Source organism: Rattus norvegicus, chromosome 4, assembly GCF_021556685.1.
Source record: "Rattus norvegicus strain SHRSP/BbbUtx chromosome 4, alternate assembly SHRSP_T2T, whole genome shotgun sequence".
Lineage (NCBI taxonomy): Eukaryota > Metazoa > Chordata > Mammalia > Rodentia > Muridae > Rattus > Rattus norvegicus.
In genome coordinates this window covers 78,097,738-78,121,003 of record NC_141537.1, presented here as the reverse complement: position 1 = coordinate 78,121,003, position 23,266 = coordinate 78,097,738, and the positions used below count along the sequence as shown (strand labels likewise).

The following is a 23,266-nucleotide window of genomic DNA, read 5'->3' as shown; positions in this document are numbered from 1 at the left end:
TCATTAATTCCTTGAGATTTCATATGGTGTGTTTGGATCCTATTCACCTTCACCTCGGTCCTTTAACTCCTCACAGAGTCATCCACCTCTATACCGCAGGCTTTGTTCCTCCAATTTGTGAAGTCCACATGCTTCTGGGTCCCAAGTATTCCACTGCATTAGGATTGACTTACCAAGAGCCACTCCCTTAGAGAAAACAGTCCTCTCTCCCTCAAAAGCCATCAATCACTTACCCAGCCCTTTGAGTGTGGCTTGTATAAGTGGGTCTGCAGGATGAGATGAATGCAGACTTGCAGTCGGTTGTGTTCTGTCTTGGCTGTAAAATAGGACAGGAAGGTGCTGGTCATGAGGTGACAGACAGGTGTGCAGAGTTGGATAAGGGCTGGGCCTCACAGGAGAAAGCAGATATTTTAGAGTACTGGGAAGCACACATGGTAGGGAGTGGCCGTACAGCTTCAGAGACGTTTATGAGATGTACATAAAGCAGAAGGGGGTATAGCTCAGGGGTAGAGCATTTGACTGCAGATCAAGAGGTCCCTGGTTCAAATCCAGGTGCCCCCTTCTTATTGTCTCCTTCATACACAGGAGACCAAATGTGAGACATTGGTTAACACAGAGCTGCATAACATACTGTGCTCCCTTGTGCTCTGTATTCTTCTCAGACCTGATCTCTGTTCTGTTCTCTTCTCTGTCAGGAACTAGTAAGAAACCCACTGTGAGACCCATCCAGGTCACAGGTTGTGGCACTCCAAGGCTCTATAAGGTTCACTTGGTGCAGAAGGTCAGAGCAGAGTTTTGTGAAGCTGAGGAGTGGCTTCTTCCTCTAGAAACTTTCCATAGCTGTTCCCTCAAGAAGTCTCTCCAGGGCCTCCTATAGGGTGCTCCCCAGTTCCACTTTCCCCTAACATGTGCTTTGGCTCCTGCTCCTCCTGAGGAAAGACTGATCCATGAATGTGGCTCCAATTTATACCAAGACTCCGAGAAAAAAGGAAAATGACTGATCTCTTCTTGTGTCTTCACTGTGGCTGATAAGTGACCAGAGCTAATGAACTCCATGAATGTTATTGAGTGAATAAATGATGGAGTGAAGTAATGAGCACTGTCCTGATGTCCTAGAGGATAAGTTCCCTCTGGACTGCAGGTTGGCTAATGAAGACCTAGAACCCACAGCTCTTCTTGGCCATTTAAGAAAAGTTAATTGTGAACTAAAGGAAAACACCACAGTTAATTGTCCTTCTACATCTGTAGCTGAGGTCTGTAGCACACCCAGAGATGGGGTGCATTTAGGTGGGCTAATAAAAGCTGAGAGAAGGGTGAAGGGCAAACTTAAATAGAAAATTACTGACAGACTCAAGATCAGTAGAGGAAGCAGTAGATCATAAAAACATAGCAAGCCTGGGTGTGGCACTATACTTGAAGAGGTGCTAATGAGAGGCTACCTTACCTATAAGGTGGGGGTATAGCTCAGGGGTAGAGCATTTGACTGCAGATCAAGAGGTCCCTGGTTCAAATCCAGGTGCCCCCTTGTTTTAATATGTTTTTGGTTCTTAACTTACCATATCCACCTTAGGCAGGACCTCAGTGAAGCTATGAGGTCTCCATTAGTTGAAGTTTCTTGAATAAATCATATGGCCTCCCTCTCTAGGCGTCATAATACAAGGTAATTTGATGTCTTCTATGAGTATGACTTAGCCTTAAGAGAACTTAACAGAACTCCCACACAAGTACACAAACCTTGAAGGCTCTGAATCCATCCACTCCTCCCCCAATTGACACAGTGATCAGAGACAGAAAAATGATAGAAGGCCAAAATACAAGAAAAATACCCGTAAAGGAAGGTGTGGGCTTCCATCCTACCTTTCTGCAAAGACTCATCACAACTCCACAGGGAATATCAAAGAACTGTAACACCAAAGGGAAGATCTTAAAACCCTAGGCTACAAAGTACAGATGATATATACAGGACAATAAATCATCACGGTAGTTAACTTTTCAACAGCAGTACTTGACACTAGAAATGTTTGTGGGTGCAGGACACCCCCCAACTGTTAATGACTTTACAAAGGACCTTCAACTAACAACTCAAAGGGATGTATCCCATGCCTGGCACTGGGATGTCTTATTTGGCAATTTATGGCTTCTTGAAGATCCTAATCCCCTGAGCAGAGAAATTCCAACTAAACTGTGGTGTTTCTGAGACCCCCCAGGACATTATAGGGTACTGCCATTGTTCTCAGATGCCCATTAGAACATGCTGACAAAATGTTATTGATAAAAGACACCAAACATATTAGTCACAGGACATGGGGAACCAAGTTGGTACTGACCAGGAAGCTTCTTCCTTGTCAGCTGGCTTGGGTAGAACTGGAAGGTCCTTTGTGAAGTCATTAACAGTTGTGCCCAGCTGTGGACTCTGTGAACTGCAATAACGACCTGCATGCCCAGTTATGAGGTTGAAAACACATTTTGTTGTGCTCAAAACACATGGCAAGTAGGATAAGGTAGGTGAGAACAAAATGTCCTTAGTCCCCACTCAATAAAACCTAAACCAGATCCTCTTGGAACAGTACCTTAAGATGACTACCTGTATCTCTAAATAGCTCTAGGGATGTTTCAGATACACTTGCTTATACATATTAATTTTGTATAAGCAACTCCATGCTACAGGTGTGGAAAAGCATTGGTTAAATCAGAGCCAAGCAAGACACAACTCATAATGACCAAGCCATAGCAGAGTTTACATTAATGATTCAGGGACTCTTGTGCCAGCCTTCCTGAGCAGGGATTGAGTAGCCTCCATTATCTCCCATCTTCTTCCCTCTTGGTCTCCATTTATGAAATCCCTCAATGTTTTAGAAGAAGAAATAACATGAAGAATGGCTTCCATCTTCAGAACTATGGAGAAGTGAGAATCAGAGAGTGGATGGTCTCAGGAGCATGACATGGCCAGCAGTGTCGCCAACAGGGTACAGTCTTGAGTCAGTGATTGCATGAACTGTAAGCAATTGTTCTACTAGTGACTTATGCCTTTGTACCTGTGTAGACTCTCCTCATTAACACTTCATTCCTGTACTGCCTTAGCAGGGATGCTCTGTGACTTCTCATCTTCAGTGCCCTAGGGAACCTGACTTACCACTAATAAAAATTAATACTCAAGACAGATAGGGGCACTCAAAATTCCCAACACTGGTGATGTGTGTGTGTATGCTTACAATTGCATGTGTGTGTAGGAATGAGTGTGCATGTATGTGTGTGTATGTGTGGATATCTCTGTGGGTGTGCAAGTATCATGTGTTTGTGAGGGCATGTGCTTACCATGGAGCATGTGGGAAGCTCAGAGGAAAGTCAGAGGTGTCAGCTCTCACCTTCTGCTTTATTTGAAGCAGAGTCTCTCTTATTGCTTGAGACATGGATACATACTCCAGGCTAACTCTTCATGATCTTCCAGAAGGATTCTCCTGTCATCACCCATCTTCCTGTGTGACTGCTTGGATCACATCTATGTTCCTACATGTCTGTCCTTTTCATGTGGGATAGAAAAATATACATAGGACACATATCCACCTTAGATTCCCAGGGTCGTGCAGCAAGTGCTGATGTCTGCTGAGCCAGCACACTAGACAACATTGTGGTAATTTGATTATTGTTTTCAGTTTCAGTTTTATGCAATCCTATCCACCCTGCAGAAATAGCTGAGGCCACTACACAGTGGAGGGGTCTGCATTCTCTCTGTGTGTCTTCAGCAAAGCCAGCTGACTGTGGAGCTGTCCATGGTACATGATGGAGCTCCAGCCCTGTCAGGCTCTTAGCTCTTCACACAGCATTATAGCAAAGGCTGCCTGTGAAAAGTTCAGGTCTTTGGTGGGAATAAATATTGTTCTGTGCAGTGAAACTTCAAACACTAAAGCACAACTTTGACCACACAGATCCTGACCGTTTAGAGCAGGTGTCAGCCAACACTCACCATTGGATGCCAATGAGCTGCCTGGAATCCTGGTGGCTTGTGTGCTTCACCCCCACAGCCTGGGATTCACAATCCCCAGCTCTGGAGGATCCACTGGAGTCCTCCAGTTGATGCAGAAGTCAGCCCTCTCTTTATCTCCTTGCTTTAGGGACTTTACCTGCTGCCCACTCCACATGCTGTGCTGGCTTCCTTCCATACAGGGTTCTAGATGCAGAAACCCTTTCTTTCTACTGAAGGTGCCATGGCCTAGGATTAGGGACCTCATGTCCCCTTCTAAATATGATGAAGACTTGGTCCACTGAAAGATCAGAGATCCAAGGAACACACACACACACACACACACACACACACACACACACACACACACCAGCTGGGATGCACCTTACACTGCTGACCAAGCAGATGGGTGATGACAGATCTCCTCCCTCTGCATGGTGAATCCCAAGCACCAGTATCTTCTCATCACACAATGTGTCTAGTGGGAGGGGAACCTGTAGGGCACAAGTGACCATGACAAGGTAAACACAGCCTTTATTCTGGTGTCTGAGGCTAAAAGCAGAGTGGTTTTGTCACCAAGTCACCAATCTGGGAACTTTAAATCCTGAACAGAGGATTCATAGGCCATAGAACAAAAAAGGAAAGGAAGGGAAAGGAAAGGAAAGGAAGGGAAGGGAAGGGAAGGGAAGGGAAGGGAAGGGAAGGGAAGGGAAGGGAAGGGAAGGGAAGGAAAGGAAAGGGAAGGGAAGGGAAGGGAAGGGAAGGGAAGGGAAGGGAAGGGAAGGGAAGGGAAGGGAAGGGAAGGGAAGGGGAAGGAAAGGAAAGGAAAGGAAAGGAAAGGAAAGGAAAGGAAAGGAAAGGAAAGGAAACCAATGTAAGAGAATTGTCCCCCAAGAAAACAGAGACTAGACTGAAGGGTGGAAACCTGAGACAGGACTGCAGGGCTGGGGCCATGGCTTGATGCTTTAGATCTCATGTTGCTTTGTAGAAGACACAGGTTTGATTTCTAGCACACACTTGGCATCTCTCAACAATCTGTAAGTCCAGTTCCAGAAGGTCTGAAATGCTTTTCTGGTTACCTTGGGTACCAGGAAATCACATGTTTTACAGTCACACATGCAGACAAAACAGCCAAACTCATAAAATGTAAAAAAAAAAAAAGACTGAAGGACAGGGTTTGCTGCTGCACAGTGGGAAGAGTGGGACAAAGTGAGTCACTGACTTAGCCTCAGAATAACTCAGCAGCCTCAGATTCAGGCTATCCCTCCACAATGGAAGGTTTATGGAACAACTAATTAAGACCTTCTGAAATAGACACAGATAATTAGACATTGATGGGACTCTCATTTATGATTGATATCTGATGTTTGAAAAGCACAGCTATAGAGTCCTAGGAGAGACAGTGTTGGAGGTGACTGGAAAGAAGAACACTGAAGAGAGGAGGCTTTTAAATGACAGGAAGCTGCAGTGAAACACATCTCCACACACTGGGCTTCTGTGGGACAGGCTTCGTTCTTCCTGGATGCTCTTTTCCATGAAGAGAATTTACCAGACATCACTTCAGTCAAATCAGTCTTTATAAGGGGCATCCAACTACATTGCCAAGATGTAGCTAACGGGAAGGCTCTGGGTTCTCTACTTCTGTGAACTGATTTAGTCAAGGCCTCCTGCCATGGAGAAAGATCTCTTTCCCTTTTTCCAACAGCAAAGTTCTATCTGCATTGCCTCTGAATTCTCTTTCTGAACCACTCAGTTCTCATGGGACGTCAAACCTTCTCATAGAATGGATGGCAAGAACAGCCTGTCACAAATAGTCACACCGTCATCGCTTTACTCTGAAGTTTGGCCTTTCAGCTCTGCAAGTTCATATATATGTCCTACTGGGTCATCATGACAGCCATGTTATATACTTTCATTACTATTCCCTACATTTCCAGCAGTGAGCATCCTATAGGTCCTGTACTTTGGAATCAAACCAGTCAGCCCAATGGATGTTTCAGTCACATCCTAATGTACCAATCTTACAAAAGGAACAAACCATCTTCCTAAGCAGAAAGAACCCTCCTCTGGCATCTCCTCAACAGCTGACATTAGCGAGTTAGTGGCTTTAAAAGTTCAGCACCTCTGCTGATGCCTTCTGCCTCCTACAAGTCTTTGACTTCAGGTAGCATTTCCCCATGCAGGCACAGCCTCAGACTCTGTCCACTCTCATCTTAGCCTGCCACAGTCTTGAAATTCAGAATGCAGTTCATCGTTCAATGGGCACCTAGACCACACTGGACCATTGCTCATTGAGTGGGGGGTGGGGTACTGGAAGAAGGTATGTCATACTTTCATTTCTGCTGCTGTGATAAAAATGCCCTGAAAGGAGGCAAGTGAGGGTGAACAGGGTTAAAGTTAACTCACAATTTCAGGCCCTTATTTCAGGAAAATCAAGGCAGCAGGAACGGTAAGCAGTTGGTCATATCACTTCTATGGCTAAGATCAGAGAAAAATGAATGCACACATGCTTGTCAGGGCTAAGCTCACTTTCTGCATTCACACAGTCCAGCATACCTGCCTAGGGAACAGTGCTGGGTCTTCATAATCCATTGCCTTAGTCATCAACACAATCCCCTCCAGACATGCCATAGGCCAACCTAATCCAGACACTGTATCCTTCATTTACTGCATTTCCAAGGTGAGTCTACATTGTGTCAAATTGAAACTAACTACCCCAGTGAGAATGAGGGAAAGAATACAGATGGGGAGGTTAAAAAAAAAAGGTAGATAGGACTCAGCAGAGATAAGAGATCTGTGTGCCTTGCATTAATGTTCCTTGATAATAGTGTGGCTGAGAAGTAATCCACAGCAGTAGATGGTGACATTGTAACACTTATTCTAGAGGCCTCAACTAACGAAGACTTTCTAACATCATGGGTGGCCTGCCTAAGATGAATGGTAAGTCAGTAACCAGACATAAATAAGGGGGCACCTGGATTTGAACCAGGGACCTCTTGATCTGCAGTCAAATGCTCTACCCCTGAGCTATACCCCTACTGACCAGTGTACACAGTTAATAATTGTCATCCAAGTGGTGATCTAGTAGGACTGACTATAAAGTTAAATTACAGATGCTCACAGACCTATATATCCCAGAAGCTGCCAGACCTGACAGGTGAGATGCCTTCCTCAGCTCTGCAACTTTCCAGACCTGTCCTTGAATAGCATCATCAGCCAAGAAAATGGAGAGGAGCAGCCTGCAGATGCTGAGATTGCTTCACACTGCTGTCCTGGGTTAGCTCCTGAGCTGGCTAACTGCCTTCTCCTGGGTACCCAGATGCCCCTCTCTTCTCTACCTGAAGGCAGATTGGCTGTCACTCAGAGTTCTCACAGGACCCTATCTTGCACCATCAGCAGCAACACTGAAGGATCCCACTCTACCTGGGATCAGCTCAGCCAGTCTTTAGCCCCTGAGGCTGAAGCAAGTGAGCAGTGAACTCTGGAAGGGGTAGAGAAACTCATGGTGGGGGGATGTCCACTCTACATAGACAGCCTGGTTTTGTGATTTGTCTCCTTAGTTCTGATCACTGGTGTACCAGAGTGGCATTCTTTTCTTATCATTAGACACTGGCAGTGAAGAGACTCTGGCTAGTTCAAGTGTGGTGAGCAAGGCTCTGGCAGTCCTTGCCCTTCTCCCTGATTCCCTCTGCCTTTCTAAAAACCATTAGATTACATTTCTAAAGCCAGCCACCAAGGTCTGTTTCCTCCTCTTGAGGTTGATCACCAAGGTCCAGTTATTAAAGTATTGAAGTCCGCAATCAAAAACCCCCTTTGGCTCACCTAAATAACATGCCAATAAAAATTATATAAGCTCATCCTAACATTGGGTTTCCCATTTTACCTTTTTAAATTTTTATCTATCTATCTATCTATCTATCTATCTATCTATCTATCTATCTATCTATCTATCTATCTAATGAATGAGTACTCTGCTGCATATACATCCACAGGCCATAAAAGAACATCAGATCCCCTTATAGATGGTTGTGAACCACAATGTGGTTGCTGGGAATTTAACTCAGGAACTCTGGAAGAGCAGCCAGTGCTCTTAACTGCTGAACTATCTTACCAGTGTACACCCCCATCTTACCTTTGGGAACCATCATTTGCCTATGGGCTTCATCTGTCTCCCCTCTATCCAGAGACAGTTTTTGGTCCCTCCTGGACAAATATCCTTGCTTCCCTTCCCTTATCCCTTCCTCTTCTCCCTTGTCCTCTATCTTCTGACTTGGCCTCTTATCCCCTGCCCTCTGTCCCTCTGGGGCAAGTAAATCTTTTGTGCTAAGAACTTGGACTAGGCGTGTCTTGAGCTGATTTCAAGGTCCCTCTATAACTGCTGTGCCTGGAAAATCCCAGATGAATTCTCTATCATAGTCCCTGCCTTCTCTTTAAGACCCTAACAAAAACAGAGAAAACAGATAAGAATGAGAGGAACATGGAGTGTGTAAGAAAAGATGGGAGGCAGCCATCCATCCACATGAAGAGCAGTTCTACAAAAGGTGTGGCCCATATTCAAGGTAGATCTCATCTCAAAAGATCCAGATTAAAAGTGGGTCTTCTCACTTCATATGATTTATTTAAGAAAAACTCTTGAGGCTGGAAAGATGGCTCAGGGGTTAAGAACATCCACTGACTACTCTTCCAGAAGACCTGAGTTCAATTCCCAGCACCTACATGGAAGTTATAATTGTCTGTAACTCTAGTTCCAAGGAATCCAGCACCCTCACACAGACAGATATGCATGCAAAACATCAACTAATGCTCATAAAATAAAAATAGAGAAAAGAAAAAACTCTCACAGGTGTACCAAGCCACTTGGTTTTTTAGTTAATTCCAGATGTAGTGAAGCTGACAGCCAAGAATAGGCAATACAGTGTTCTTGTCCCTTCTTCCACAATCCTCCCCTCCACGCACCTCACCAAAGTCCAGGCTCAGACCAGGACACTCTTCTTACACAACAGCCCCCTGACTTCACTCCATCTAAGCTCTAGTCATACTATTGGCCCAACTTAACTCACACATCCTGGGATCTGCTCCTACCTGCTCTGTCCATATCAGACACAGTACTAACAACAGAAGTTCACATGCCCAGATCTTATAATAAAAATATAAATAATATGAAAAATCAAGGCAGTCCCTGCCCTCAACAAAAAAATCCACCAAAGAGAATTACCCAAATGAACCCTCAGGACACAGAACTGAAAAGAACAATCACAAACTTTACAACATAGAGAGCCTTCAATAGACCTAGCCCCTCTACCTCAGACTTCCCAGCCTCTAGATCTGTGAGACATACACCTCTGTGCAAATTCACTATCGCAGAGCCCTCCATTACATAACCACAGATGGGACAAAGGCCCCAGCCTGACCTTGAATCAATGTCCTCACGTCAGTTCAACATGTCATCTTGAATGTTTAATGAGCATTTCTAATTTAGCATTTCCCAAACCACAGAGATCATCTCCCCCAACCTTCTCAAGTCTTCCCTCTTCTCATCAAGAGATTACTCTAGTCTTCTAGTTGTCCAGTTATCTAAACTAAAATGGGGAGTTTGCAGACCTCGCACCCAACCCATGGGTTCACTGGCAAACTCTTGGTGCTTCATATACAGGCTTTGGAGAACATGGCCCTGCCTGCTTTCCACAGAGATTAAATAAAGAGATCTGTGAGACACTTGAATCACTTTGTCCAATACAAGTTCTTCTCAGTAGAAGTATCTGCTCCTTGTCCTTCCACATGTGGAAGGGACACTTTCACATATGATGACAAATACTCAAGGCCATGGAAACAGAAGTCCACACAGAGGAAAATAGTTTTAAGCCACCCACAGTGGGCCCATCCATACCTGGGCACCTCCTTTCTTCTAGGCAGAGTCTATAGCCCAGCACCTAGTAGGGAAAGAAAGGTAGGTTCTAGGTTCCAACACCAAGTTTTAGACAAAAGCAATAGGTACCATATATAACTGCATTAGGACACACAGACCTGTGATCTCCAGTCAAATACCCTAACCCTGTGCTGTTACCCCTGTGGACGGGTGTTTCTTAGCTCAATTTTCTTTTGTGTGCTAACACTTAGACCCCTTCAGGAAGCAGCTAGATGTGACTAGCAAGATGGTGTCCCTCAGCTCTAAACCTTCCCAGCTCTGTCCTCAATGGGCCTTTCAGCCAGAAAGAAAAGACATAACCTGTAGACCCCAAGTTCATTTCACACTGCTGTCTTGGGATAGTTCATGAGCTGACCAACTGTCTCCTGCTTTATCTCCCAGATATGCATCCCCCCTTTCCATGACAGAATGGGCTATCACCTAAATACTTTAAGTTGGCACTGATAAGAGTAACACTCCAGAATCCCTTCCTGAAAGAGCAGCTGGGCGAGGTTCCTGGCCACTGAGATTGAAAGAAGAGTGCAGTGGCACTGCACAGGAGGAAACAACTCACATGGAGACACCCACCCTAGACAGAAAACCTGGTTTGCTGATTGCCTCCTAGGTCTGACTACTGTGCAAGGCCAAAAGAGCGTGGGAATACCTTAGGGCTAGCTAATCTCTGCCCCTGGGAAGTTGGCTCTGGGCATAGCTATTAGTTCTCTGACCTAAAGAACTGTCAACCACAAACTCTACCTACTCTCTGAGAGTTCAATAGAGCCAGAGAAATTGCAAATATACAGACAGGGGAGCCAGATTGTAAGAATAGGAAGGACATTCAAACTACAGAAAGAGATAGGAGACAGTTACCCATCTACATGACATGTGTCTAAGGGCTGGCTTGTGGCTTCCAACTCTACCAAGGACCATAATGAGAACAAATGAAAGAAAAGTAGAACTGAATATCAGCAATAACTCATATGAGTAAAAAAAAGAAAGTAATTAAACAAAAACCCTAAAACCAAATCAAAACAATAGGCAGGGGACAGCTGGGCTTGAACCTAGAAACTCATTAACCATAGCCAAATGCTCTACCCCTGAGCTACATCTCACTGCCCTACTATAACCACCCTTTATACTCACAGATGTACACAGCACTCCCATAACAGGCAGGAATTTTTTACTTAGCTCCAGAGAGTTCGTAAGACTAGTACAGGATACTTCTAAACCCAACCCAGAAAGATCCTTCTCTGATCTGCAGTGTCCTCAGCTCTACCTACCCACGTGACTTCACATCCCTCCACATATCTCCAGGTTATGTGAACAGCAAACATACACTATATATAAAATACCACAGCTACTATAGGATTGATTTTCTCATTTTATACACCACAATAACCTCAGTTGGAAGGTACCATGCCTAACCAGACTTCTTCAGTACCTACATCTAAACACATCTGTCCGGCCTGAGGGTCTGTACATTCCCTGGTCCTACTGGACAGTGAAGGAGTTCTGAGAACCACCATGAAGACACCATAGAGCAAGGACCATAGAGGGGCTCTAAAGAAACAGCTCGACTATGAACTTTATCCCCACTACACAAAGGTGTCCACTATATATCAAAATAGCTTCCACAATTATTTTTCAAGGGTAAAAATATTGTTTTTAAAATGTACTCATTAAAGAAAACCCTTCTCAATTCTCTGTGCATCTCTCCTGTCACCTACACACAGCCAATTTCCATAGTCATGGTAGCCCTCTCTGTGATGGACTATTACTTAGAAATGTGAGTCAAATAAACCCTCCCCTCTCCCAAGTTGCTTTCACAGCACCAGAGCAGTAACTAGGATGCCTCATGTTTACAACTTCCTTGTCTCCTTCAAGTATCTAGTTTTCTTCAACCTGTGAGAGCTCTATGAAATGCCCTTCAGAACAGTATTCCATACAGGAGAGCGTTGGGTTGTAAACTTGTTCACTCTCTGCTTTCTGGCAGTAAGCAAGGCTTCTACTGACTTTGTACTAATTACACCAAATTGTCCCCTGTTCAATCAAGGTCCCATGGTAGCTCCACCTTCACTAAGACAATTTCTCTCTTATGTGTGGAAGCTCGTCTTTCCCAGATTTCTAGTGCTGAATTTAAAAAGGGGGGAAAAACCTTCCTCTGGTTGCTTTCTGTGAGAGGTGAGCAGAGGAAATTGTCCAAGCTTGATGGTGCTGCCATCCTATCTATAACTTGATTTGCAGTCTGGAGGGTATAGAACACAAGCCAGAGTCCTTCTCATTTTGAACTGTTTCCTGATATCCTGATCCTGTATCCTGATACCTAGCATTGCTGTTGAAAAATTTAGCCATCATGATTTCCTATCCTGTGTGTGTCTACTGCTTCTTTTTGCATTTTTAAGAGATTTTGGCTCTGGTGTTCTTTGCTGTGAATTTTGATAGCATTGATGGTGATCATTTTTTATCTACTGTGCTCAACAATAGAAGGATATTTTCTAATGGAAAACCTTGCCTTTGTTATGAGAAAGTTTATTGGACTTTGTCCCTTTATCACTTTATTTTTCTATTATTTTCATTAGTTTTATTTTTAACTGATTTTCAGTTATGTATACTACTCCTGTGTCTGTGTGTGGATATATGCATGTGTGTGCAGGTGCCTGTAAAAGCCAGAGAAGGCATTAGTGGCCCCTGGAACTGGAGTTACAGATCATTTGTGAGTTGCCAGGTGTGTGTGCTGTGAATCAAACTCTGGTCCTCTTCAGGACGATTTCTATATTCTTAACTGTTATTCCCCTCTCTAACACTTCATTCGCTGTTGTTTTATATATCTTAGTTTTTAAACACTAATTTTAATATGTTATTACTTTTTCTTTTGTCTTCTCAATTTACTTTATTATTTGGAAAATCTCTTAATATCTTCTGTATTTTATTTCTTTTAATTTCTAGAAGTTAATTTTTGTTCTGTAGGAGGCCACTTAATATAGGAACCTTTTTGTTTTCCATATGTGATATACTTCCTATCTTTAGGGTATCACTTTCTTTGATGCTTTCCTCCCTGTCTGGCCAATTAACAGGTAGACAAGTTGTCTGGAGATCTCCCCACATAACAATTACAACCAATCAGATGCTCTCTCTTTAAAATTCTTATCATAATAGAGACCGAGAAAAAAATGCTGTCAGGAGATGAGAATGCTAAAAATACAGAGAAAGGCTACTATAAATAGATGTTGAAATTAGAAGTGAGCAGAAACTCCTGTGGAGTGGGGCCAGTGTCTTTAGAGGAACAATCAAACTACTGACCAACGTGGGCATCATTTGACTTCTGCCTTGGACGGACCACAGGCTCTAAGCCTAAAGCTTCCTCAATGAGTTCAGGAACCACATTCAGCCTACACAGATGCCCTGCGCTGGAGCCTAAGATTCTGCACTCCTATATTAGGACTAATGCCTTAGGGGTTAACTGGCTGCTCTATGATAGTTTCCATGAAGTCTCAGTGGGAGTACAGTATTTATGATTCATTTTTCTGTAACTTTTGGATTTTCTACCTTTAGTAGTTATGTCTAACTGTGACCAAACATCTGACAAAAGCAAGTTGGGGGAAGAAGGGCTTATTTTTGGCTCATGGTTGTAGGAGAGACAGTTCTTCATGGCAGGGATGCATGGTGGCAATAATGTAAGGTGATCATGTTACCTCACAATCAGGAAGCAGAAAGACATAGTTGCTAGCACTCAGCTTTTTTTCCCTCTTCCATTTCATATTCAGACAAGGAAACCATGGAATCCAGAGAGAACCAGAACCATGGAATGGTTCTACTCGCATTGTGAATGAATCTTCCCTCCTCTGTTAAACCTCTCAGAAACCTTAAGACATGCCCAGAGATGTTCCTTCTTGGTTATTCTAAATCCAGTCAACCTGGTCATTAAAATTAACCATCACACTCACAAAGTCTCAGTTTCAAGAAAGACACTTAAGTCAAACTCTGGGTCATTCCAATGATAGGAAGGTCTGCCCTGCCTAATGGGGGAGCCTCTGTATAGCACTAAAATAATCCAGAGAATCTGTGGAGAGGATAGCTCAGAGTGGGATTGGCAATCCTCTTTGGAAACCACCTAAATCAGGATAGAACATGACCCTGGCAGAGCCCTCCTCTCTAGACACCCTTACAGACATCTTGAAATGAGTAGCTTTGCTCCATCACATGATCTCTCTCATGATAACCCACCTCAGCACTAGCCCAAGAACAGCACAGACATGGGCATAGAGTGAGGTCTTGAGACCTAAACCAACATAAACATTTCTTTCTCTCTATTATCTATCGCAGGAATTTGATCACAGTAACAGAAAGCTGTACATAGGAGATTCCAGCTTCCTTCTGCCACTAGGAATCTCACCACAAATGCCAGAATTCTGTTGTCCCTTGCCCCTTTTCTGGGAGGAGTAGTGTTGCTATGTTTAACCTAGTTCTCTCTCCCTGAACTCTTTTTTTCTTTTAAGATTTATTTATTTTATGTATGTAAGTACACTGTAACTCTCTTCAGACATACCAGAAGAGGGCATCAGATCCCATTACAGATGGTTGTGAGCCACCATGTGGTTGCTGGGAATTGAACCCAGGACCTCTGGAAAAGCAGTCAGTGCTGTTAACTGCTGATCCATCTCTCCAGCCCCCTCCCTGAACTCTTGCAAGTGGTATAAATTTGAGAACCATAACCCTGAGTGATGAATCTATTGAACAACTAGGAGCTAAATTTGTCACTCCTGGATGTTATCTGATGTCCCTGTGATGTGGGAGGATGAGAAAAAGGGAGGCTGTGATTGCAAGCTAAGCTTCTTAGGCCCCAACTTGGACCTCAGAAGTCACAAAGTCTGAGGGGACTAGGTAATCTGGACACATGGCCACACTCTCAGATCCTAAATCCACATACTCAGCAACCTTTCAATGTACACTTGCATACTGTATTCCTGAAATAAAAGAGAAATGCTTGGTAACTTGATCATGTTCTAGAATCACATTTGTAGTTCTGGAGTTTTCCATTGCCCCAGTTCAGGAGATTAGATGATACTTTTTTTTTCTATCAAATCGAGTCTGCCTCTATTTCCCCGTACACACTCTCTCTCTATCACTACTCCTCAACCTGGCAGATAGCAAAGTCTATATAGGGGAATAAACTTCCAAAGGGGGCTGTGCTGGATTTTAACCAGGGACCTCTTGATCTGCAGTCAAATGCCCTACTCTGAGCTATGCCACCAATCATTTGGTGAGTACCTAACAAACACCTTTTCAGTTGTATTGTAATACCTACATCTAAGGAATTGATGTATGCAAATGAGTGAACTTTTTTTTTCATTTGAGTGCCAAGGAAGCCAAGGGGTGAAGTGCATTGTGTTGTTTTCTAAAAGTGCAATGCAGATATGCTCTTACACACCATCCACTCAGCAGTGGAGTGGATGTCACATAAGCTCTGACATGGACAGCTGCAGGTATTCCCAGTGGGAATAATCGAGGCAGTTGCTTAAAGAAAAAAAGAACCAAGATGAATTTTTAAAAAATGTTAAGAACAAAAACACCTCCTTATAAATATGATGTAAAACCAAGACCTTTTATGTCTTAAGACAAAATAAAATGAAAGCTCATGGAAGAGAGCTCAGATCACCTCAAATTGAAAACAGAACTACAATGAATTAACTCACAAGGAAAGTGAGCAAAACGAGGTTAATAAAGATTTATTTGTTTTTATATAATATGTACAAGTGTTTTGCCTGCACATATATGCTGTGCTCCCAGAGGTCAGAATAGGGTATCCTATCCTCTAGAACTATAGTTGTTACCCATGGTGGGAACCAAATCTGGGTCCTCTAGAGGAACAGCCCCATGCTTTTAACTACTGAGCTGTCTCCCAACCCCATTTACAAATTTCTTGTACCTATCCTATAACTACTATAAATACTACATTAAATGCTCAAAATATTTTAAAATCTGTAATCTGGATTTCCCTCCTTGAGTTTATAGTAAATTATCAAATTACTGTTGAATGCAATGCTTTTCTGTGTACATGTGTGGTATGTGTATGTCGGGTGCTGGGGTCTTCCTCTATCACTGCCATGCCCCAGTCCCTGCCTTCTCTGTATAGCAGCATGTTCTTCTAGTGCACGCACCCTGGTGGCTTATCGGGATAATCACTGTCCCATGCCAGATGAGTGGCTTGCTGTTTCACTCATGCACACTTCTGATGAGATAGGGGGCAGCTTTCTAGTAGTTCATTTTAATCAGCTTATTATATGAAAGAATCATTTTAGTGCCATGTGTATGACGGATTGGAATTATTGTTTAAATTAACTCACAGCTACATGGAGAAGTGATTGACTTTTAAAATCCTGCAGGAGATGGGACTCTCTAGGAAACCAGGAAGAGTGCAGTCATAAGCCCTTAGAGCCTGGCAGAGATGGCTTTGAGTTTCAGGGCCATTTTATTTTTAGTTCTTTTTAGCTTTAAAATCACTTTGAATCAATTTCAATACTGAAGTAACCAAGGAAGACCACACTGAGAACTCCTCTCTTCCCCAAGTCCTCTATGACCTTCTGTGCTGATGGTGCACTCCTGCAAACATGGTGAACGAGTCCTAGAATTTGTGGGGCTTTCTTCAAGAAATGTGTCAAGTACCAACCCCACAGAGCAACATGGTGCAGGAGAGACAGGATATTCTGCCCAGGAAAGGCCAGTTATAAGAGGAAACAGTGGTAAGGGAGGATAACTAAGCCTATTTTCTCAAAAAAGAATAAAACTTCAAAGAAGATCACTCAGAATGTTGGCTATTCAATGTAAGCAAGGGTCTGGAGAGATGGCTCAATGGTTAAGAGCAGTTGCTGTTCTTACAAATGGCCCCCATTCAATTCCCAGCACACAACCATCAGTAACTCCAATCACTGGGAGTCCCGCATACCACAAACACAGGTGGTGCACAAACATGCAAGCAGGCTAAACACCCATACTCAATAAGATGTGAAAGGATGGGAGCATGTCTGTCTCAGTGGTTAAGAGCATGTGTATGTTCTCAGCACCCACCAGCAGCAGCTCACAAACGTCCTTAACCCTAGGGATCCAACCTCCGCAGGCACACAGTGCACAAACACACAGGCAGGACCAAGCGATCCAGTTCTCTGCCACCTTTCTTATGAAGAAATGAAATCACGGATATTTCATAATTTAGTCTTCTGGGAGGGAATAAACTACCAAATAGAAAGTACTCTGAGTTTCCTTGGACCTTTCCACATTCTTGGGTTTCATCCTATGCTGGTCTATTTCCAGTGCTGCCCCAGCACCATCATCATCTATTTACAATGTTCTCAGGAAAAGTCATGTGCTCTCCTCTGAGGCTGGTTGCAGCCCATCCCACCTCTGAGGTGGTGAGGACTCCACACATACATTGCTAGGGACCTGCCTCAGCAAAGTGAGCAAGACTCTGGGAAATCAAACCCATGTCCTTATGCTTGCAAGGCAACTGAACTATTCCACCAAGTTCCATCCCAGGCTTTCTTTGTATTGTTTTGAAGATATCTGACAGAGCTCTAGGTATAGTTGTTGTTGTTGTTGTTGTTGTTGTTGTTGTTGTTGTTGTTGTTGTTGTTGTTTTGCTTTGTTTTGTTTTGTTTTGTTTTTGAGACAGAGTCTCACTGTGTAACCTTGGCTGGCCTGGAACCTGGAACTCAATATGTAGACCAGGATGCCTTCTGCCTTCTGGTTCTGCCTTGCCTCCCAAGTGTGGAGATATATATATATATATATATATATATATATATATATATATATATATATATATATATATATATATTAGAGCTGAGGACCAAACCCAGGGCCTTGCGCTTGCTAGGTAAGCACTCTATCACTGAGCTAAATCCCCATCCCTGTGGGTATTTTTTAAAAGCATGTACCACTGCTATGTATACTGAACTCTTTATCAGATTGAGACCCACTTCTTTATTTTAAGTTTTGATTCTTATGTTTTTTCCCCTTTCTTTTCTACCTTATTATTTAGTTTAAAATCTGGTATTATTGAGAGCCATTAACTCATTAGAGTGTGTTGGGGGTGAGGTTGAAATTTTAGTAAGTACAATTGAGTGAGGTCAACTCTAAGGAGTCAGTTCTCTCTCCTGCCACCTTGCAGAACCTAGCAATGCCACTCAGACTGTCAGACTGGACACAAGCACCTCATCCCCTGAGCCATCTTGCTAGCCCTTACCATGTTTTTATATAAACACTTAGAAGCTACAGTAATCGTTCCCTGAAACCACTATGACTCTAACAAAGAAGAACAATCCCTAAAAAGTAGTTATAGTCAAAATAAAAATCAGTCAACGTTCAAGTGCTCCCTTTAAAATATGAAATTATGGTTCCTAACAGCTTTCATTCTAGGACCTCTGGGGTGCCATTCTGGAATCACAGCACTTAGAAGGCCCATAATGTACATCCATGACAATTCCAACCTGCTTAATTCTCATGCAGGACAAGATACAGTGCTAATACATGGACACATCAGTTTCTCTGAGCAGAGAGCCACATCTTCCTTCCCTCCCTCCCTTCCTTTCTCTCCTATGGAGCACTGAACTAGGCCTGGCACTTTGTCTCAGCCAACACTCACCACCACCACTTCATGGTTTGGAGGTTTGTTTCCCATTTCTCCACTCTGTTCTTCCTAAGTCTCCCCTCAGCTGCTTATTGCTTTGGGACAAGAGGGCAGTACAATGCTAAGAATGGGAGGGACATTTTGCCTTCAGGAAGAGAGGGAGGCAGCCATGCATCCAAATGACATATGTACAAGGGCTGGCCTGTAGCTTCCAGTGCCACTAAAAGACTATAACTAGGGTAAATGGGAAAAAGGAAGAATTTAATGTAGACAATAGCTCTATAAGTAAAGGGGGGAAAACACAGGACAGGAGTCATCTGGACTTGAACTGGCGGACTCAATAACCAAAGTTAAATGCTCTACCCCCTAAGCTATGTCCACTGCCCTGTAATGGGGGTTGGGGTGTCTACTAACCAGTTTTTATAGTCACAGACATGCATAGCATTCTCTTGATAGATTGGAAGTTTCTACTTATCTTTATAGAGTTAGTAAGACCATCACTCATTCTTCTGCAAAGACGACCCAGGAAAGTCTTTCTTCAATCCCATGTACCCAACTCTACCTCTGTCCACAAGTCTGTATACCCATTCTTTTTAGGCTATCAGAGGAGTAGGTATATGCTACGTATACTATACTATGGGGGCCTTTGGAACTTATATCATTTCCCTGTGTTATACACAACTTAGGTGGATGCTGTGTTGGTTAGTTTAATGTCAATTTAACACAAACTAGAGTCATTTGAGAAGAAAACTCAATTGAAAAAATCTAGGAACTTGTCCTAGATCTAGGGAAATGTCCCAAGCTATGGGAAATTTTCTGATGGCTGATACCAGATTGGTCTGTGGTCAAGCTATGGGACATTTTTTGATGGCTGATTGGTATAGGAGGGCCCTGTCTGGGCTGGCTGTGCTAAGTGAAATAAGGAAGCAGTCTCAAAAAGCCTGGAGGAACAACACTGTAAGCAGCACTCCTCTCTGGCCTCTTCCTCTCCTCTTCCTGCCTCCAGTTCCTGCCTTGAGTTTCTGCTCTGATTTCCCATGGCAAGAGACTGTTACCTAGGTGTATAAGATAAACTAAACCCTTTCCTCCACAAGTTGCTTTTGCTCATAGGAATAGAAAGTAACTAACAGAAGGCATTATGCCTGTCTCCTTTATAAAGAAAAGACCTATTCATTTATTCTCTATGTGAGTGTACATATGAGTGCAGATGTAAATAAACTGCAGTCATGGAGGTCAAAGGACAACTTCCAGGAGTCAGTTATCTCCTTCCACTGTGTTTTGAGGAAATAGTTTCTGTTTTTTACTCTAACAGACAGTATGCACCAGGCTCTGGCTGATTCTCCTGTCCATGCCTCCCATCTCAACCACAGGACTGCTAGGGTTACAGATGTCTGCCTTCACATCCTACATTTTAAGTGACTTCTAGAAAGTAAACTCTTTATAGACACCTGCTGTACCTACATTAGAACACAGATGTCTGGCCTGTGGATATGTGCAGTAGGCTGTGAGAGCAAAGGCAGGAGAAGGTTGTAGACATCCCAGGTCCTGATTGGACAATGAAGGAGTTCTGAGAACCATCATGAGGACAACATAGAATGAGAACCACAAAGAGCCTCCATCAAGACAGCCCTACTGTGACCTTTATCCCACTACATGAATGTGTCAACTGTTTACTGTGGTGCTTTTTAATAAGAATGTCCCCATAGGTTCACATATTTTAATGCTTAGTCACTAGTGAATGTAACTGTTTGAAAGGATTAGGAAGATTCAAAGAGATGTGGCCTTGTTGGAGGAAGTGTGTCACTCAAGGGAGGGTTGAGGTTTCAAAAGCCCATGCCAAGACCAGAGCGTACCACTCTCTCTCTCTCTCTCTCTCTCTCTCTCTCTCTCTCTCTCTCTCTCTCTCTCTCTGTCTATGAATCAGGAGGTAGTTCTCACTACTACTACCACTCCAGCACAAGACTACATGGTCCCACTGTGATAATAATGAGCTCACCTCTGAAACTGGAAGCAAGCACAAATTAATTGTTTTATAAGAGTTGCCTTGGTCATGGTGTCTCTTCACAGCAACAGAACCCTGACTAAGACAGAACGAAGTTGGTACCAGGATAGTGGGGTACTGTTGTGACAGGCCTGCCCATGCTGCTTGTTGGTGGAATGTGTACTCTGGGACTTTGGATTAGGAAAGCAGTTGGATACTTTAATCAGGGTTTACTAAGTCATACTTTTAGAATCATGGAAGACAGAAAAAAGATTTGAACTGTGAAAGCCAAAGTCTCAACATATTTAGAAGAAAAGAATATTAACAAGTGGCCAAGAGACCATTCTCATGATAATTTGGCAAAGAATGTGACTGCTTTTTGCCCTTCTTCTAGAAATCTACCTGAGACTAAACTGAAGACTTTTGGATTAGTGGCATTGGCAAAGGAGACTTCAAGACTGCCTAGTATTAATGTGTCACTTGGTTATTAATGGTCACTCTTATACTGATTTACAATGAAAAAGAGCATGTTAAGGAAGAAAATGTGTAAAATATATGGTTTGAGCGGGGGAGCACCAAAGAAATGTACTGTTGGAACCAAGTTTAGTGTTCAAGGAGATAAAAAGTTTAAAGAAAAGCTTGAAGCTAAATGAAGTAGAAGTTGTGGCAAGACCCCATCCAATGCACTTCCAATTTGTGCAAAAAAAAAATTTAAGGCTTAAGCAGTGAAGGAAACCATTAGGAGCAGAAATCTGATGTAAATGTAACTCAGGGAGTGGGCCAAGTTTCTGACCCATCAAGCAGCAGAACTTGTCAGCCCTTGGGTCACATGATTCTGGCCTTAGAGTCAATGATACAAAAAAGGGTAATCTTCCTCCATGGCTAAGGAAAACCACTGAGGCCACACATGTATCTAGGGCCCCTGCATGGAAACCCGGAGAGGCCATTGTGTGAAGCTATAAAAGTGAAGCCTGGATTTTATTGGAGACCCCAAGCTGTTGGATATGACAGAGTAATTGGAAACCTGCCAAAGAGAGCTGCTGACAAGGTATGGAACCAGCCCAAGAGAAAGAATATGTTACAGTCAACAAAGCTGAAAGGAATTGGAGACCTGAAAAGTGTTTTGACATTAGACATGGGACACAGAGTTTGGAATTTGCCTGCTGGTTTTAGGTTTTGCTTTGGTTCAGTATTTCCTCACTATGCTCCCTTTCCTATCTTTTTTGGAATGGTACTGGGTATTCTGTGTCATTATGTTAGAAGTATCCAATCTACATTTTTCTTTTGATTTTATGGGAGGATACAGTTTAGAGGTTGCTTAACTATGAGTCTCAGAAGAGAGTTTGAATTTTGGACTTTTGTTGTTGTTTATTTTCAAGCCAGTGTTTCTTAGTGTAGCTCTGGCTATCCTGGAACTTACTCTGTATACCAGGCAAGCCTTGAACTTGGAGATTCAACTGCCTCTGCCTCCTAAGTCCTGGAATTAAAGACATGCACCACCACTATCTGGCAAACTTTGGGCTTTTAGGCAGTATTGTGATAAACTGTGATAAACTTGGGAACTTTTGAAGCTGGATTGAATACAGTTTGCATTATGATATGGCTACAAACCTGTGAGGGCCAGGAAGTGGAATGTGGGTGTTTGAATAAGAATGGCTCCCATAGACTAACATATCTGAATACTTAGTGACCAGGGAGTGGCACTATGTGAAAGGATTAGAAGGCATGGCCTTGTTGGGAGAATAGTGTCACTCAGGGAGGTGGACTTTGAGGTTTCAAAAACCCATGCCAAGCACCAGAGTCTGTCTGTCTGTCTGTCTGTCTGTCTGTCTGTGTTTCTGTATATCTCTCTGTCTCTCTGTCTCTGCCTGTCTTTCTCTCTCCTTCTTCTTCTTCTTCTTCTTCTTCTTCTTCTTCTTCTTCTTCTTCTTATTCTTCTCTCTCTCTCTCTCTCTCTCTCTCTCTCTCTCTCTCTCTCTCTCTCTCTCTCTCTTCCTGCAAATCAGAATGTAAAGCTCTCAGCTACCACACCACCACCTGCCTACACTCAACCATGCTCCCTGCTATGATGATAATGGACTAAACCTCTGAAACTGTGAGCCTCCAATTAAATATTTTCTTTTATAAAAGTGCTTTGGGCATGATGTTTCTTCGAAGCAATAGAGCAATGACTAAGACAAAGGTCAAATGTTATTTTTAAAGCTTATCATAAAAAATTTCTCAGTTCTTTCAGAATCTCTTTTGTCACTTAGAAGCAGCCACTTTGCACAGTTCTTCCTTCTGGTCTTTTAGCCTTATCAGATTAAATAAAGTAAGTACTGTTACATTTCTGAGGCAGTGTAAAGAGACAGGAGGCAGAAAGGGACCAGAATCTCACATTCAACAAACAGTGTTGTGTGCCAAAATTTTCCCTGGGGAAATGAAACACACTCATTAACTATAAGGATTCCACAACAGACCAAAGTACAGATACCACAAAAGTATAACTGAACTAATGAGTTTTACTGGGGCTACTTACAGGAATATGGGTGAGGGGTTGCTTACAGGAGCAGAAATGACTCAAAGATAGCCGCATCACTAAAGTTCACCCCAGCATGGGTGACAGCTGGCAAAAGCTGGGAACCTGGAGCACACTGTCCAGTCTTCAGGCAGCTCAAAAATTTGGAGAATGTCCTTTCCAGGTGCCTCAGTTGGTCTAAACCTCTTCCAGACAGCATTTTGTCTGAGTTTTCTTTGCAGCTCAGCTTCACTTCCTCTGAGTGCCTCCATATCAGACTACAGGCAAGACTATAGGCA

General features: G+C 43.0%; 2 non-coding genes across 2 annotated transcripts; both read left to right on the top strand.

The window, feature by feature from the left end:
- Window positions 1-489: 489 nt before the first annotated feature.
- Window positions 490-561, top strand: Trnac-gca4 (transfer RNA cysteine (anticodon GCA) 4). Its single transcript has one exon. It is a non-coding gene; the product is annotated as a tRNA-Cys (tRNA).
- An 892-nt stretch (window positions 562-1,453) lies between these two features.
- Window positions 1,454-1,525, top strand: Trnac-gca3 (transfer RNA cysteine (anticodon GCA) 3). Its single transcript has one exon. It is a non-coding gene; the product is annotated as a tRNA-Cys (tRNA).
- The last annotated feature ends 21,741 nt before the right edge of the window (window positions 1,526-23,266 follow it).